Consider the following 12,532-nt stretch of genomic DNA (forward strand, 5'->3'; position numbering starts at 1 on the left):
GTATAAGTAAATTGGGCAATGCATCAAAAACCATGGGCGGATGAGTGGGAACACCGACGCTCCACCAATGGAACGCCTTCCTAACATAGAGTAACTTAAGGCAGTGACTTGCACTGCCTTGCGCTACTCCAGATTTACTATTTCGCGCAGAGCCATGCAACGTGGTTCTGTGTGTCTTAGTAAATCTGAATTAAGAATTTGCTTTGCCTTGTGTCACCTTGTGTGATGCAACGCCGATGTAAGCCCTTAATAAATCTGGGCCTATGTGTCTTAAGCGTGTCTGCTGTACCTAAAGATGCAGTTCTTACACCTCGATCCTGTACAAACACCTTATCTTTGGCCTATTTCCCTCCAAAACCAGCGCTATGGAATTCAGACTAAGGGCCATGTTTACTAACCTTTTATGCAAAGCAATGCAGCAAGGTAACTTGCTCTGCTTCATGGAAGGGATAGAACAGACATGCACTTCTGCTCTCACATAGCACTGCGGACTGCAGACAGCATATTGCAAATGAAGGCACCCTCGCACCATGGTACAAGGATGCCTATGTGAGGAGCAGGATTGGTTTTGGGCAGAAATGAACACCTTCCTGCACAAAATCAATCCTTGGAAACATATTCCTCTTTTCATGTGTGCTGCACACATGGAAAGATGATGTAACAAGGAGAAATGAACATACTTCTGGTTACATCTGTCTCAGGCAGGTACTCAATGTTGGCGCAAACCCAGGATTACTGACTTAACATGCCCCTTTTTATCTACTTTATTTAAATAGTGCACAACAATCGAACATGGGAAGGGCCTAAAACCAGTGCTCAAAGACTTTTCTTCCATGCACAAAAAGCAATGGAGGCAGCTACACAGCAAAAAGTTACACCAAAATCTTTTTTTTACTCTAATGTTTCATGTAACACTACAGGCAACTCAGGCATTTATTTTTGGTGACACTTATGTCATTCATAATCCCTCATTGGACAACAACCACTTGCTGGTATCAACAAGTAGTAGTTGTCCAACAAGAAGCTGTTCACACCAACATATCTCTAGTTCTTTAAGACTTATCCTGGATCCTTCATCTCTACTGGAGAGGATGCGTTATATTTAGACTTCTCTGGCAAATGATAAAATAGGATATTATTATCTGTTATGACACTTATTTCTATAGTCGAATTTGAGTGGTGTCTTAAAACTAACCAATGAACCATTCAGTCTATTTATGTACTGAAAGAAAAGACACATGTTCACAATACTTAATTTCATCTTTATGATGCAGTCAAACGTAGATTCATCCTGGTGAAAGTAAAATCATTCACAAACACAATATGAATATTAGTCCTTTTTTAAAAAACCTAAGCAAATTATGAATAAATTGTTACCTTTGGTAAGAAATACCCCTTGAAAGTGACATCCACTGTGGTTTCACGTGGCAGACTTAATGGCACAATGTTGCCAAATCTCTGCACCTCATGCAGCACTGCATCTGTGTATGGCATAAGCTTTCGATGTCCAGAGGTAGGCTGCTGTGAACCTACTACTCTTTCAATCTCTTCCTGGACTTTTCCTGAATGAAAACAGAAACAAAATTTATGTTAGAGATATCAGCAAAAATGTCCCATTTATTACAGATGTAACACAGATGTGTTACCTTATATGGATTTTGCAATTCTCATTTCAAGGTAGAGATATAAAAATAACACAATTACTGCAGATGTCTAAAACTAATTGACTGCTTTGAACAATAGTGACATATCCTTCTCTAAACTTATATAGTTTCATATTACAAGCAACAGCAGTTCATTAGGGAAATATGATAAATGAAACAGTTTCACCTATGACTATGGCCTCAGAGACTTTCAAAACCACCATGGCTCAATTCCCCCTCATGTGTTGGAGCAATATATAGATTAGTTTTGCATAGTAAGTAATCTATGTGTGTGTGAGTGTGTGCAATGAGGACCCTGCTTGATGAGGCGGGCAAGACCTCAGCTCTATCCTGGCAAGGGTCAGGGGAATCTTTTAAGGGAAATTACACCAAATTTCCAAATTTGGCAGAAACCTAGATTTTGGTTGAGAAGGAGTGCTTTTTGTGATTTGGTGTAAATCTATTCAGTACTTTTTGAGAAATTAAGGTTTAAAATATATGTGAATATCTCTCCGCAGAGGAGCTAAGGTACCAGCAGATCTCTAGATAAGATCTTATTGGCTGCAACCACATGAAGAAAGATGTGGCAGCATCCATCGTATTGGCTTGAGACCTCTGTCCCCTGTCCAACAACAAAGTAAAAAAGAGCATGTAGGGGATCAGATAAAGATGCCATACCCAACTAAGCCTCGTGAGGCGGTTCCAAAGAGACCCATGGTCGGAGCAAACATAGCAAAAAAAATGGATCTGCGCCTCAGATCCAGCGGCGTGTTATCATATTTTTGGGAGATGGCATGGAGCACACATTTTCAGAGTCTTTGTGAGCCATATCCCCACTCTCATCGTGCCTCATAGAGGCCATGGAGACCCCATCCCCTGGGGATATTAAGAGAAGGGGGGTGCATGGCCCTCCTCCTTAAGCCTTGAACAGGCCCCATGCACCACAACCCCTAGAGCTGGAAATTACAATAAGGGGAGTGAGGCATATGCTCTCACTCCATGAGCCGTTGATCCGGGCTAAGGTAGTATATTCCCTGGGACCCAATAGTGTTGCATTGTCCAGGGGACCTCATTCTCTAGGGCCCTGTAGTTCACTGCGTGAGACAGTGTGGGCATACCCAGCCCGCACTGTCCTGGGCAGGGAACACAATTGTGGACCAGCCTAGGCGGGAGTATAAAGAAAGCTGCTCCCAACAATCCGGAAGTTCCCACCAGCATGGAGTGTGGGGCTGGCTGGGGAACTGGTAGAGCTTTGGGGGCCTTGGGGCTCTTCCCACGGTCCCCAGTGAGGGAGGCATTGTAGGTGCCCTGGGTGGGCACAAGGACATCCACCAATAGCAACATCGGAATCCAAGAGAAGGCACTAGAGTGGACCATCTCATTCCTCGCCGGAAGAACCCAGAGAGTCCGCCTCCCCCCGTTCAGATCCGAAGCCACCGAAGTCATCTGCGGCGTACCACAAGGATCATCACTCAGCCCAACCCTCTTCAACGTCTACATGAGCCCCCTCGCAGACATCGCACGCCAACACAACCTCAACATCATCTCCTACGCCGACGATACCCAGCTGATCCTCTCCCTCACCAACGACCCCGCCACCGCCAGAGCTAGCCTACACGAGGGGATGAAAGACGACGCCGAGTGGATGAAGAACAGCCGCCTGAAACTGAACTCAGACAAGACGGAAGTCCTCATCCTGGGATCATCGCCCTCTGCCTGGGACGACTCCTGGTGGCCCCCTGCCCTGGGCACCACCCCCATACCTACCGACCATGCACGCAACCTCGGCTTCATCCTGGACTCCTCCCTCACGATGACCAGACAAGTCAACGCCGTCTCCTCATCTTGCTTCAACACCCTGCGCATACTACGCAAGATCTTCCGATGGATCCCCACCGAAACCAGGAAGACCGTCACCCAGGCACTCGTCACCAGCCGACTGGGCTACGGGAACACCCTCAATGCTGGAACGCCTCCACACGACTCATCCTGGACATCCCACGACACAGCCACATCTCCGGCCACCTGAGAGAACTGTACTGGCTCCCCATCAGCAAGAGAATCACGTTCAGGCTCCCCGCCCACGCACACAAGGCTCTCCACGACCTGGGCCCAAAGTACCTCAACGACCGCCTGACCTTCTACACGCCCACCCGCCAGCTACGATCAACCAGCCACGCCCTCGCCTCCTTACCACGCATCCGCCGAGCCACCGCTGGAGGAAGATCCTTCTCCTACCTTGCAGCCAAAACTTGGAACTCCCTCCCCATCCACCTTCGGCTGACCCAGGACCACCTATCCTTCAGGAAGCAACTCAAGACCTGGCTGTTCGAGCAGTGATGTAACCCTCTCCCCCAGCGCCTTGAGACCCTCCCGGCTGAGTAGCGCGCTTTACAAATGCACTGATTGATTGATTGATTGATTGATAGTGTAAGTGCCTTCATGAATTGATCCCATATCTTGCATAGATCACATGGCAGAAATGTCTTCAAAGACAATTCTACAATTCCAATCGCATAGCAGATGTAGAGTGAAAGTAAACTGGAGTTCATAGGAGTAGGGTGAGCAACAGGCAGATACATGAACACATGAGCACAGTCTCTTGAAGAAAGGAGTACGATGCTATGAAGAACTGTTGGGCTGAACCCCACCTCAATCCGTGCATGCCCAAATACAATTAACACTGCAGCACTGCACACAGTTTGTCACCTTCATTGACATAAGTAATTACGACTTTTAACAATCCATCTTTCCTTTACCAAGCAAAAAGTGTAAGCAAACCGCACTTCTCCCAGAGAAATGGGACTCTGCAATGTATAAAACTGTACCTTGTTGTGAAGAGTCAAATCAATTAAGAAATTCTGTACCGGAAAACTGTCAATGTCACTGGTATTTGAAAGGAAAGTCTGGTAGGTCGACTCTGTGTCAAGCAGGAGTTGCTGGTGATCTTTGAAAATGTTGGGCATCATAGTAGCTACAAGTTCACTCAATTTTTTCGAAATGTTCCTACCCTGTGCCTAAAAATTACATTCAGTGTGCAAATAACAGCATGAGTGCCCCATGCTAAGAATTTCCTTCAGTATGCAAGCATTTGTTTCTAGTTCCTCAGGGTCTGCACTTTGCAATGGGTTTCCTCCATTATGCCGAACATGTATTTCCAATTTGCTAGAGCGAGCCTGTTACATTGGGGGCCCCAATTGGCCAAGAACGATTTTGAGTATGATCTGGCGAGCGGCAGACTCATGAGCTTAAAGCACTCTAACCACCACACTCTTACTCACACAGACGCTCGTATTCACTCTCACTCATACTCCGCCTCTCTTTCACTCTCTTGGGAGGAAAAAAAAGCTGAAATGGAATAGGATATACAAATATAGAAGGCAGGAAAAACAAGCAGGATGACAGAGAGAAGGAGTGAAAGAAAGAGAAAAGGAAAAGAAATTGAGGAAGGGGCACAGTATTGAGAAAGAAAGACTTTTTTTTAAAGGTAGCATTAAAAGTTCTGCTGTCTGAGGCATGCACTTGTAATGTGAGCGTACCCTTCTGCAGTGATCCACTGCCTGAATCTGGAACATGGGCGGTATATATACAGGTCCAGATTATATACTTGGTAGAGAGGTATTCCGAGCGGGATACTGCTCCACTGCAATATAAAGGACCTGGTGTTACTGCAGCCAGATTCACCCTGTGTGAGGAACACTGGAGCCCGATTCCACCAGACAGAAAATCTGCCTGGTAAAATCCAAATGAGGTTCAGACTGCAAGGAAAGTCCACCCCCAGCCTCCACTTAGTCCCCTTCGACAACATGGGAAAAATGCGGACCGCTCCCCTATTAGCTCACAGCCTCAATTGTGCCCAGATGCCCACAAACAGATTTAGAGGGTTATTTACAAGAGGCCTACGCTGCCGGAGCATCACCTTCATTGACGCTCAGGTGGCACAGGTTTCTCAATCATTTCTACGAGGCGACGCAAAGCCACCCTGCTTGACTTTCCATCGCGTCATAGATATGGAGTAAGGCTTACTCTGCATCAAGGAGGTGTTCCATGGGCTTTGCTGTGGGTGTTCCCATTCAACACCCATGGATTGCGACACTGCCCCAAATTTACATCAGGTAAACCTGGGGTAGTGCCAAAAACGTACACCTCCCCACAGCAGGCATAACAAGGAGAAAGGTTTTCATTTCTCCTCATTTTTCTCTTCTTTCCACGTGTGCTACATCCTGCAGCACACATAGAACAAAGAAAACATCTTTTGTGATTGTTTTTGTGCAGGAAGGTGCCCATTTGTGCACCGGCGTTGGCTGAAAGCACAGGAATGCACCATATCTTGTAAATAGGGTTCATTCCTGCCCTTTCAAATTGGCGTAGGGCAGAACAGCAAGGTGACTTGTGGCATTGCCTTACGCCAATTCTTCATAAATTAGGCTCTTAATTTTAGTCCGCATTTTATTCTTCATTCCAGGGACAAATAGTCATATTAGCTGGATTCCGAGGCAGGGATACTAACTGGAGACGTTATTTCCATCCACACACTATCCCCACACATAGATCCAGCTACCCTGTAATCTGGGCCTTAGTGTTTAAACCACTATGCTCAACGGTCTCACGGCTAATGGCAGAGTGGAAGAGTGCAAAGAATTGGAAGGTTTATATGTGTAAAGATGTTGTATGCATCTTTAAAAAAGATGTAGGATTATTTCAAATTGCACACCAAGTTTATTTTAAATGTTCATCTAACCTATAGCTTTAAAGCAGTTTTTAAGAAAACTGGACTGAACTACACCCTCTCCCCCCTTCTTCCCTAACAGTGAAGACCCTTAATTAATATCAGGCTTTTTTATGTGTCTCTTTAGAGCTAATTTATTAGGTAATGTCTTTAAATTTGTGCAGTAACATGCAAAGTTTGGCACTATGAAGGAAGACTTTTCTAATACTCTAATAGCTTTGGCAGGCAGTGCTGAAAGATTTTGGGTCATTTGTATGATTATTGGAAATAGCGATTACCTAATTGCGATTTTCTGCGAATCACAATTAGGTTATTGCTAATCCTAGTCTATGAAACTCCAAGAGTTTCATTTAGTGATACCTAGTGGCTCACAAATCAACCTACCTCATGAATTTTAATCAGATATGTCGCAATTTGCCACTTATTGGAAATCATTAAATCATGGGGATGGTGGCATGATGCGGTCAGCAGACCACCATGTCTATGATTGCTTTTAAATAAAGCAATCATTTTCTTTTAATGCAGGCCATTTTCCTTCAAGGAAAACAGGCTGCATTTAAAAAAGAAACATGAAAATTCTCTTTTAATTTTTTAAGATCAGGCAGTGGTCCATGGGACCACGGCCTGCTCTGAAAAAGCATTTTCACCACCATTTCCAAAGTGGAAGGGGTCCCTTGGCGACTCCTTCCCATTTGCGAATGGATTACCACCTACTTGAAGTAGGTGGTAAAATGCAAGTGCTTTGTGACTGCATTTCGGTCGCAAAACATTCTTACATACCGCTGTGATTCGGTATTATGAAGAGACGCCCTCCACATACCCCTTACTAATACCGAATCATTAGATATATGCAATTTCATAATGGGATTCAGTAGCTATTACCAAATTGCAAATTTAGGATTCATACATAACAAAATGCATTTTACCAGTCGCAATCAGGCTGTTTGGGACCGATAAAATGGATGATACATATGGAGCATACTTCTTACTACATGAATGGCCCTTAATAACTTACTATTTTATTTGTTTCATTATCCTATGGTCATCAGAACCTGACAGTTGGTTCCTGAAGGCTGCTGTTTATGACGGAATACAAGATTAAGCCGTTTTTAAGCTAGTCACTCATTCCTACCTTGTATTGGACAATGAAATGTGCTTTAAAATACAGTTTGACTTTATATTTATTTGCCCCACACTCCTGATTCAGCTCAGAACCATCCAGAAGACAAACGGCACCAGAAAAGTTGATATAATTTGCCACCCTCTCAGTGCTGGCTACCACCCTGTGAAATATTAGATAATCTCGAATCACATGTTTTTCCCTGGCCACCCCGCCTCCACCACAAAGCATTTAGGGCCACATACATGAAAATAGCATTTTGCTATTACCAAATAGAGATATTTGAGGAATTGCTATTTGCCAATTGCAAAATGCGATGTAACAAAGCAGACAGGAATTAGCGATTCCCTAATTGTGATTTCTTCAAAATCGCAAACGCAATTAGGGATTCACTATTTGTAATTGAGACTCAATTCATTCATATGTGCCTCCAGACCCATACGTGCGAATAGTCTTGCAGTACCAAAGTTGCGATTACCTAATTGGTAATTGCAAATTAGGTAATACCAGGGCAGGGGTGCATGGGGCCTAAACCCCCCTTGAAGCTCCCCTAAATAAAAAAAAAGGTACACATGTAAGGCACACACATGCCCTAGGGGCATGTGTGCGCCACATGGCACTTTGGAAAATGCTTTGTTTTTGCATTTTTCAAAATTGCACGTTTACCATCTAATTAAAATCGATGCTAGCGTTTCCTAAATGCACAGTTTGCATTTAAGAAAGGCTTCTTACATGTGCATTTGCAATTTAGGTTATCGCTAAAAATAGCGATTACCCAAATTGCAAATCCCAATGCCTTTCACACATTAAGAAAGGACATTTTGTATTCACAAATGGACAAATTTAACTATTCGAACCATTTGCGAATGCAAAATACTTTGATACATGTGGTCCTTAGAACTTATTCAGATTTTCTGGGCCATCACCAATAGTCCAGTTTCGAGGAACAGTTACAAACAAACTTCTGGGTCGCTGGTGAATTGTTTTGTAATCATAAATGACTACATGATTGGGTGCAGTGGTGAATATCAATATATATAAGATTGCAAATGAGCTCTGCCTCCAGAAAGGAATGCTCCAAAACAAAACAGTGTGCCATTGGACAGCCTATTACAAAGAGTCCAAAGGCACAGTGCCTGATGTAAAATAGGAATTCCACCAACTGCAGCGCTTCCCGTTGTTATGCCGATTTATTGCATACGCCAATTTATTGCATATCTACTGAATATTTTTTTTCAAGAAATACCTCTCATAATTATGCACAAAGAGCATAATTTAAAAGCAAGGCCTGATGATTGCTCACTCTGAATCTCTGGGTATTTCACCATTAGCAAGCAGCTCCATTGGAGAGTGGCAGATGTCGTGTCTGTTCCTGCTGTGAACAATGTGGTTACAACACTTATCAAGTTCACTTCGTGGAAATGTGAGTTTTGATTTGTTTTCTCCTGTGAAAGAAAGATCAGATTCAATTAGATTTATGAAGTGCAAAACGAACTTTTATTTGAGAATGAGACAACATTCAACTTCTTAAAATATAATGAAAAAAAAATATATATATTTAAATATATATTAACCATTTATATATATATCATATATATACATATATACACACACACACACACACATATCTATATATATAAATTTATATAGGAATATTAATGTGCAGGCATATGTATCCCTGCAATTTCATGCATTACCCACAAACCGATCCGGTTTGTCTACAAGTTGCAAGAATTCTGTGAAAAACAAAGTAAGTGCAATCACTATCCAAGTATGTTTTTTATGTTTGTTATTTATCACGTGACACGAGAGCACCACTAAGAAAAACAGACGAGATAAAATATAGATATAAAAACAGTAAGCTGTCTGCGTTTCCGCAAGTGAACAAGGATACTGTATTGTCCGAAACGCGTCTGACAAGCTGAACCCAAATAAAGACCGGCTTTTTCCACGAGAATTTGGTGTCCGTATCCCTCTCTTCATGCATTTGCCGGCTGGGAAGTGTGGAGAGTCAGGAACAAGTTCCATATATAAATATATATTATCTACTGGCGGTCGCCAGTAGATAGTTATAGTTAGGACCTATTTTCCATAGGAAATCCGCAACATTCTATTCCCAGTAAGTCTGGCGCCGGTTGACCAATCCTCGCGAAATTTTCCAAACTTTTGGCCAGCTCCGCTCCGCTGCTACCCTGAACGTTTCGTGGTGATTCGTCAAGCGGTGGCAAAGAAAAAAGGGGAGGTCGCAAAACGCGTTTTCCCCATGCAATTTCCCATAGGATCTGTTGTCGCAGCTACAGCCTGAACCGCTGAACGGAATGACACCAATTTTGGCAAAGAGGTAGTCCTCAGTTCAGACTCGTGCCTTTTGCATAAATGGTGTGAATCTGTTCAGTAGTTCCTGAGAAAATTAGAGTTAAAAGTACATAAATATCTATGGCCGGGGAGGATCCGCAGACCCTACCCGCACCGTAAGCGCATCCTCCCCGAACCGAGCGTGCACCCTCCCGATCGCGCGCTGAATGCTAATTGGCTGTCGAGTGTCTGTCTACATTCGAAAACAGGAACTGTTGGTGGCCATTTTCTGCCTCTGTAGAAGTGAGGCTGAAGAAGCAAGGGGAATAAGTGTGTAAAACATATAAAGGGGGCAGAGTGGAAATACTCTGACCTTCTAGAGGTGCTTAGGGGGTCCCAGAAGGACCCCCTGGGGCCCCCTTTTAAAAAAAAACAAAAACGGCGAAATGCGCGCACGGTGCGCGCATCCTATCGCATTGGATGCACGGATTCTCTTGCGGTAGGTTCGCAGATCCAAGGAATCAAAAAATGAAATTGTTGGGAGATAAAGATTAAGGTTAAGTGTTTTGTTCTTGAGTGGCTCTAAAAAGAGCTGTTGTGTTCATTCAGAGTTTTTGGTACTTATAAGTAAGTACCTATATAGAGTCTAAAGTTGTTGAGGAAGACTCTGTTTGCTTCATCAGTAAAGTGTACTCCATCTCTCCTATACATCTCTTGCACATGAAAGCGCAGATTGTTATTGTAAATGGACCCCAATCTGTAGTCTTGGAGAAAAGCAGAAACATATTTATTCACATGTTTTCTAGCTTTCTCAATCTGTGGACAAAAATGATCGGACCAGTTCCATTTCTGCCTTCGGCATATGTTAGAATACACAAAGGCAGTTTTAGGGAAAAGTGAAATCAGTTCTGCAAAGCTGTCCTTCATAAGCATTTCCAGACCTACCCCAGTCAAAGTGCCTAGGTCATTGCCACCACAGTGCACTATTATGAGGGCAGAGTGTTGGATTTGCATGAAGGATTTCACCAATGGCATCAATTGGTGCCACTTTAACCCTCTCTGTCCAATCCATTTAATGTCTACATTTGGCAAACCTAGGTCTTTGTGAATGCCTTTGTTTTCTGCATACCTTTGGCTCCAGAAAATGTAGCTATGTTCCACAATCCACACTCTAAGCATCTTGTAAGGAGGTCTGGATGCACTCAGATGGTCTCTGTAAATGAAATGGCAGTTTGGAAAGTAAGATGTTTCTAAAATGGTGGCTAAGATGCAATTTTGAAAAAAGACAAGAAATCATTGGTTGTTTGACAACCTTCTACACTGAAAGGAAGGGTGTATATTTCTGTTTTTTAAACACATGATTCCCATTGGTTAACAAAAACTGATTGTAAGGAACATTATATATGATAAGCTGATATGTTGAAAAGTCAAGCACACTTGCTGTCTTGATCAGCAACATTGTGTGTGCTGAACTTGTGACCTGTGTGCTCAGTACAGTGTTCCATGACCTGTTTCTATGGTAACGGGCAGAAGGCAGATTGGGGGAAGGGTTGAAGTGTATGTCATTTGGAAAGGGTTGAAATGTTTAACCAATAGAAATGTGTGTTTGCTTTTGAATTTATGTGGGAAGGAATGTGATTTGATGTTTACATGTATATGTGTGGAAAATGAGAGGGAAACTTTGCCATTCTTTGGTTCTGCTGACAGGTGCACAGTGCAGAGATTCTGTATAAGAAAATCTGGTGTGTGACTGATATCTGGTGTGTGACTGATATACTTCTTAATCTACAAAACAACTTGAAAGGTGAGGTATTTAATTGTGAGGGGATGTATGTAGACTATTTTGATTTTAATCAGACTAATGTATTTCTCCTGCTAAAGTGTAGGGTGTACTTTTTTTCTCTACAATCATATTGACAGTGTGTGTGCATGTAGAAACCATTCTGTGATAAGCATTTGTTTTTTTCATGTGTTTGTAGACAGATAACTGTGCAGTTTTTATATTTTGGTAGAATTAGAAACCAATCATTGTTTATGAATTTGTGAAATGAGTTATGTTTCTGCACTAAAATGTAGTACTCCTTGTAGATGAAGAAATGTGTTTTGGTATAGTGCAATGGCTAGTGTTGTTTGTCTAGAATCACACAGTGAGTCTGTGTGCATTTGGGAACCACTGTGAGAGAAGCATTTGGTAACATCGTGTATTTGCTGACAGATAACTCTTTTAAAACCTGTCATGTTGTCAAGTTTTAGTAGCATTAGAAGCCAGTCTTTGCTTATGCGTTGATTAAATGAGTCAGGCTTTGATACAAACGTGCTCTCTTGAAATATGTACATAGTGTGCAGTTCCCTTACCACTTCCATAGTAGTGAATACGTTTTGGTAAACTCCTAGGAATAGGGGTTGTTGTCCAGAATCACACTGTGAGTCTGTGTGCATTTGGGAACCACTGTGAGAGAAGCGTTTGGTAACATCGTGTATTTGCTGACAGATAACTGTTTTAAAACCTGTCATGTTGTGAAGTTTTAGTAGCATTAGAAGCAAGTCTTTGCTTATGCTTTGATTAAATGAGTGAGGCTTTGACACAAAAGTGCAGACCTGAAATATGTAGATTGTGTGCAGTTCCCTTACCACTTCTACTGTAGTGAATGAGTTTTGGTAAACTCCGAGGGATAGTGGTGCTTGTCTAGAATCACACTGTGAGTCTGTGTGCATTTTGGGACCACTGTGAGAGAAGCATTTGGT

The 12,532-nt window shown here is 42.7% G+C and overlaps 1 pseudogene across 1 annotated transcript in view; it reads right to left on the reverse strand.

The window, feature by feature from the left end:
• LOC146816626 (cytochrome P450 2K1-like) overlaps positions 1-12,532 on the reverse strand; it is a 268,300-nt pseudogene that overhangs the window by 27,362 nt on the left and 228,406 nt on the right. Inside the window, exons 6-7 of the transcript XR_014962925.1 lie at positions 8,796-8,937; positions 1,378-1,562 (exon numbers count right to left, since the gene is read on the reverse strand). The product of XR_014962925.1 is annotated as a cytochrome P450 2K1-like (transcript). The remainder of the gene's footprint in view (positions 1-1,377; positions 1,563-8,795; positions 8,938-12,532) is intronic.

This window comes from Triturus cristatus, chromosome 6 (genome assembly GCF_964204655.1).
Source record: "Triturus cristatus chromosome 6, aTriCri1.1, whole genome shotgun sequence".
Classification (NCBI taxonomy): domain Eukaryota; kingdom Metazoa; phylum Chordata; class Amphibia; order Caudata; family Salamandridae; genus Triturus; species Triturus cristatus.